This window comes from Vigna radiata, unplaced genomic scaffold (genome assembly GCF_000741045.1).
Source record: "Vigna radiata var. radiata cultivar VC1973A unplaced genomic scaffold, Vradiata_ver6 scaffold_201, whole genome shotgun sequence".
NCBI lineage: Eukaryota > Viridiplantae > Streptophyta > Magnoliopsida > Fabales > Fabaceae > Vigna > Vigna radiata.
Genome location: NW_014543621.1, coordinates 665,691 through 672,737, shown reverse-complemented (window position 1 = coordinate 672,737; position 7,047 = coordinate 665,691).

Genomic DNA, 7,047 nt, shown 5'->3' with positions numbered 1-7,047 from the left:
TGATAAATTGGAGCCTAAGCATCCAAGAAACCGCCTTCAAGGAGTGTAGAAAGTGCTCTGAAGTCTTCCACTGCCAAAAGATTACTCTAAGGGTCACACTGGGGCTATCTATAACGCAGAAAAGTAAGAGAATTTCAGCCTAGGCCCATCATTTAGACGCTCAGTGCCCATTTGACCGCTCAGCGATAGACCCTATAATCGCAGGACGCTCAGCGGTGGAAAGTGCCCATTTGACCGCTCAACGGTAGACCCTATAATCGCAGGACACTCAATGGTGGAAACTGGCGCTCAGCACTGGCCCTCAGAATCGCAGAACGCTCAGCGTCACCGCTCAGGCGAGAAACAGTGGCTTCCTCCTCGAAGCTGGCGCTCAGCACTGGAATTGGCGTTGAGCAGTGGACCTTACTCCTATTTTGCTTCTTTTGTCATCCTTTCTTGAGTCTAAGTCCTCCCTTCTTCACTTCCATCCTTCAACTCTCATCAAATCCTGCCAAAACAATGTAAAAACAAGCATAGTATCTCTAAAAACCACTTTTGACTCTCTTGTGACTAAACTAAGCGTTTTACATTATTCTAAGCTCATTCTAAGCCATAAAGGGTGTGATTTGATATCAAATTTAAGTGTAAAAATAACGGTTTTTAGACCGATATCAACTGTAATTATCTTATACTAAATATTTCCCTAGGATATATTCTTATTTACTATAATTATTTCCCGCCCATCCTAACTGTTGTCCTAGTAAGGATAGTCACTCTTCAACAAATCAGCTCCATCTCTTTGCAGCCTTCCATTCGACTTTGCTTCCCCCTACCTCCTATCGTTTGGCTCCAACACTTCACCACCTTCCATTGTTTGGCTTGCTTCCTGATAACGGGCTAATTATCGCATCCATATCATTCAACTGCCAATTGATCAACTTTTGCATGTGCATGTTTAATTTTCGTTTTTGCATTATAAACCCTAAATTTCATTTATTCAAGTCTTATATAATCAACTAATCACATGAAAGTCTAGGCCTATGAGTCTCTAGGGAAACAATACTTGATCTTACAACTTATTATTACTTGATACGATTCGATACACTTTACGGAGTCTTAACAGAACTAAATCCCCCTCGGCTAAGAGGTAAATCCCTCTCGTCAACCAAAAGGTTGATGATATAGACCGAAAGGTAAATCCCTCTCGTCAACCCGAAAGTTTATGTTAAAGACCGAAGAGGTAAGTCTCTCTCGCCCGAGAGGTAAATCCTTCTCGTCAATCAGAAGGTTGATGTTAAAGACCGAGAGGAAAATCCCTCATGACAGAGATGTAAATCCCTCTCGTCAACTAGAAAGTTGATGCTAAAGACCGAAAGGTAAATCCCTCTCATCAATCAGGAAGCTCTGATGACAATGACCGAATCACAAGTATTCGGCCTCATAACCATACGACCATTCAGCCTTACAATCGTTCGACCATTCGGCCTCACAAGTACTCGGTCATTCGGCCTCATAGGTATTCAGTCATTTGGCCTCACAGGCATTCGGTCACTTCGCCTCAATTGCTCGGCCTTCCATGGCCTCAAGTGTTTAAGCATTCGGCCATTCGGCCTTAACTGCTCAGCCTTCCATGACCTCAAGTGTTCAAGCATTCGGTCATTCGGCCTCACAAGTATTCAACCATTCAGCCTCACAGGTGTTCAGCCATTCAGCCTAACAAGTATTCGGCCATTCGGCCTCACAAGCATTCAGTCATTCGGCCTTACAAGCATTCGGCCAATCGGCCTGAACTGCTCGACCTTCCGTGGCCTCAAGTGTTCAAGCATTCGGTCATTCGGCCTCAACTTTTCGGCCTTCCATGGTCTCAAGTGTTTAAGCATTCGACCATTCGGCCTTACAGGTACTCGGCCATTCGGCCTCACATGTATTCGTCCATTCAGCCTCATAGGTATTCGCTATTCGGCTTCAAAAGCTCGGGCATTTGAACTGCTACTTTTTCAGTGCAGGTGATAGCATCTTGCGCACGAATCACTCGACCAATCTCGTCTACTAAGAAGTTCTCCAGGAACTCCTGGGTCACGGACGACCAATCTCGTCTATTGGGAAGTTCTCCAGGAACTCCTGGGTCACAGACAACCATTCTCGTCTATTAGAAAGTTCTCTAAGAACAGTCACTCTCATCCAAGCATCTTCAACCGAGTGGTCTCACTTGCTTGGCCATTCGACCTTATAAAATGAGTTAGTCTAATTACTTATATTCTTTTGAAAGTTCATATTCGATTGTTATCTTCCTTCAAAAACAGATAAACAAGATATTATCAAGTCGCTAGTCAACTTGGGAAAAAGTTCTAAAACGAACTCCCATCATAAGTCGCTCGGCCTAGTAAAAAGTTCAAAAGAGAACCCATGAAGTCCACCGTTTGGTCAGCGACGAGCAACGACTAAAAGCAACCTCCCTCAAACTCATATAAGTCCTATAGTTTATCATGGCTAAAGTCGAACGCTCAACTCAGACTTGGGGGGCATATGTATCGTATATAATGTATACCGAATGGTTAACAGTTAGGGTCGTTCGGTCACCACCACAACTATGGTCAACTAGGACAAACAATTTTGTTGATGTTGGGGCACAATTGGACCACCATTTATTTTATTATTGGGCCAAATGTCCAGCGCATGATAAAATAATCAAAGATATTTGATTAAAGATATTGATAAGTTGCTTGTAAGCAACTTACCGAATCTAAAGGTAATTCTGTTTTTATTTTTTTTTTATCTGTGCTAGATTAGATCCATAAGACGACTTATAAATATAAGGTCAAATGTAACACCCCTAACTGGATGTCACATGTGAAATAGAATAATACCATCCTTACATAGTTTACTATAAAATCGATCTTTTTGAATAACAAAAAAAAAACTTTATTCAAATAATATTGCGGAAGCTAAAGTCACAAATTATAAATGTTGTTCTTACAAACGTAAAAATTCAAAACCTAACCTTTACTGAAACATCAAGTCTGAAAAGAAAATCTAACTAACGAAATCAATAAAATCCCAAAAGAACTAATTTCCCTTCTCTCGCCAAACTACTACACTCCAACATCATCTGCAACATCATTCATGAGTCGATATTTTCTTGACTATATTTAGTTTATTGTGCTAAAATAAATCAGGGAATTGTGCTTAAATGTTCGATATTTTCCCGTTTCTGCTAATTGTGCTTAATTTGATTGGAAATTCTAATTTTAATTAATTTGAATTATCTGAGCTAATTAATTGCATTTTTAATTGCAGGGAAAATTTTGGAGATATATTTTGGAGCATTGGGATGGAGACAAATTAATTCAAGACTCTCCACTTGGACATTTCAAATTTAATTATATTGTAACTTAGTAGTCTAGAATGTTTTTAATTAAACTTGTACACATTAGGTCAACGTTAGCAAAAAAATGATGGGCCCAAATTTTTGTAAGAGACTTAGCATCCTAGGATTTTATTTTATGTGGACCCCACCCATTTTTGAGGGAACACACGACCTTAGCTAGGTCTAGCCGCCACCCATCAAATATATTCACTTTATTTTGAGAAAAAGGGAGAGCTGCAATGTAAAGTTCTGTGTGGTCTTTAAAACGTTTTCTTTTTTTGGGAGAGAGCTGGGACTTGGAGCTTAGTTGGGAGAAACCATGTTCTGTTATTTTCATTTTGGTTGAATGGTGCCGCACTAATTAATGGAAACTGAACGTTGTTACATAGCTTTGGAGAAAGCGTATTTTCTCTTCTTTTGAACAAAGCATGCAGTGATTTTTCATTTCTATTTACTGGCTGAAGCGGTGCACACATATGATATTTTCAACTTCAGAAGAAACTCATGGAGCTGCTTTCTTGCTGCAAGCGGTGATTTAATCTTTAGCATACAGCTGTTTCGTTATGGAAAGAGAAGTGGAGTTGCTACGTGATTTATTGGGAAGGCACATTACATTGCTTGAAGTCGGAGGTGTCATGGCTTGAGAGAACTCGCTGAATCATTTTGTGGAGAAAGTGGTGCAACACATTTCCTTTGTTTATTTCTTTTTTAGCAATGTTACGATTTTAGAAGTTGATTTCATTTAGAAAATATGTGCAGCACGGTAATTTACTTTGGATTTATCTTTGAGAAACGGTGATGTTGATGGAAGGAGCTTGCTGTTACGATTTCTTTTTTATTTCACAAGCACCTTTTCATTTCCTTTGGTGAAGCATGATTCATGATAAGGCAAGGTGATTAGATAGGATACTTTTCATTAGTTGGAGAATGTCACGACTGGAAGCTTTTATGTTTGGAATTTTGAATTGTGAAAAGCACATGTTTCCTTTGATGTTGGAAAGGCACGTTGTCCCATTTTTATTTCTTTTTAGAATGAAACCCATGGAAGCTTAACATGTCACAACTAAAGAGGATTTTAATTAGATGTTTTTGCTATTTTAATTTCTTTTGGTAGATTTAATTGAGTGTTGGATGTTAATCGCTTTAATTATGTCTGGATATTTGTCTATTGCAGTGTTAGGTTTAGCATTTTCATTTACTTTAATGTTGTCTAGTATTTTTGGTAGTGTTAATTTAATTGTGCTGTTAGCTTAAATTAGTCGGGTTGGTCGTTAGCGATATTACATTGTTTCCTTGAGATTTCTTGGACTGTTCTTATGTTTATTCTGCTCTGTCTGACATTCTATGAAATCTGACTGTGTTCTTGCAATGGGTATACACTTACTTGCCCAATTGGCGATTGTACCTTTGCTTAGTTGGTCGATCTGTATAGAACACATAGGATGGAATAGATGTATTGCGTTCGCTTAGTTCATAATTATGATAGCATGATTAGCCTTCGCTTAGTCAGTTAGTTGTGCTGGATTAGAGGCTATAGTAGTTTATTCATGAGACTCTTGCACTTTAATTGCCATATTGCTGCTCTGAGTTAGCTCAATATTTAATCTGTTGTGTGCCTGCGATTAGGTATACGCTTAGTTGCCTAATTGGTGTCAAATCTTCGCTTAGTTGATTAGACTGTATAGTGCATGACTGATTAAATTTGTGCATTTCATTCGCTTAGTTTGTAATTCTGAAGACCGAATTAGCCTTCGCTTAGTTGGGTGAGTCGTGTTGGATTTGCATTAGAGTAGTATGTATTTGTCGTTAATCTGGGATAGGAAGCACAATAATTGAGTTAATGACCAACCATTTTTATTCTGTATTTGATTCCATTTTTACATTTATGTCTCTGTGTCTATTTACATCTGTGTTTACATTTCTGTTTGCATCCGTATTTTAATTTAGTTCATCTGCATTCACAAAACTCTTCACAAACCCCCCCCACTACGTGTTTGACCTAATTCTCGAACCACGGTTTGGTCCTTGAAAGATGACCTAGGAGTCACTTCCTAGTCTATACTGCATTCTTTATGCACATTAAATTTGCATGGGGTGCGACACCCATCAAATTTTGGCACCGTTGTCGGGGACCAACGGTTCGATTTTAGGTCTTTTGTTGTGTTAGTGTGTGTTGTGTTTTGTCTTGTATTGTGAGTGTGATGTTTTGTTTTGCGTGTTCGTTTGTGTGTGTGTGTGTGTGTTATCATGTGTGTTGGATTTAGGTAGCTTTAGTTGCATATTTTCATTGCATTCTTCCTTTCCCCTTTCTTCTACATGTCTACCTATTTATGTTATATGGATACTGCTTCTTTTTCTTGTTGATGGGTGTCGCACCCCATGCAAAATTTAATGTATATGAGAATGCAGTATACCTAGGAAGTGACTCCTAGGTCGTCTCTCAAGGACCAACTGCGGTTCAGAAATTAGGTCTAACACAAGGTGGGGGGGTTTGGTGAAAAGTTTTTGTGAATGCAAATGACTAAATTAAAAATAAAAATTAAACATATTCGAACATCATTGAAAGCATTAAAAAGAGTGAAAATTCTAAACCCAATAGAGCAAACAAATATCTAGACACAGTTAAAGTTATTAATATGCATCACTGAATTAAGAAGATGAAAAACAACTCAACATACTATGTAAAATAATTTAAAGCAAAAGAAATAAGTAAACATGATTTTCTCCTAGCATTTCACGTGACACCATGTGCTTCTACCAAATAAATTAAAATTACAAATGGAAAAAATAAAATAAAACCTCTCGGCAGTAGCTTCCAAGAAAAGTAAATTGGCATTTATTTCTTCTCTAGATGAAACCAGCACATCCTTACTCTACGTGTGATGCTTCCACTTTTCATTGGATGAAAAATCTTCATCATTTTGCTTTCTAAGCTTAATTGAAATGAAATTTCTCTCAACACATCACCACCGTACACTCTACACCTAACCAATCACCTAGCATCTTCTTTCACAAAGAAATAAAGGAAATGAATGCCATTCATTCGGCTGCCAATGGCACATCCCATCCCTAGACTCTCACCTAATATACTTTTTCAATTCAAGAAAACAAAAGAAGTACTAACACTTGCATCAGAAACGAAATGGCCAACTAAGAAGGGAAATAAATTGCGCATCCCAAAAATCCATCAAATGGTGTCACCGTGTTGCTTCCTCCAAGCCAGACCGTAACATCAACTCCAAACCGTAACAGCACAAGAATCAATGCATTGAAGTAACAAAACTTCTCTCATTCGTAAAAGGTAATAGTGTTTGCAAGGAAAGAAAAGAAAGGAATGTGCTCTTCATTCTAAATTAAAACGTTCCAAAGAAAAAGTGATGGCTAAATCATTTTTTCATTCAATCAGAAATCTAAAGCAAACGTTCCAGCACTTGCAACAAAGTGAAAAGGAAAAGTGATCCCTTCTATAAGAAAAGAAAGACAATGCATCAAACATTCAACCATGAAAAAGCACCGTGAGCTACATTTCTTCTCCCCTTTCAGAAAAACGTTCCAACCACATGTTGACGGATTGGCAAGCGTACCAAATCGTTCAAGTAATATAATTGGAGTAACCCAATATCGTTCTTCCCAAGAGACTCGAAAGGCTTTCTCGTTCACGTGAATTAAAATAATAAGACTTGAAAATAAAAATAATTAAT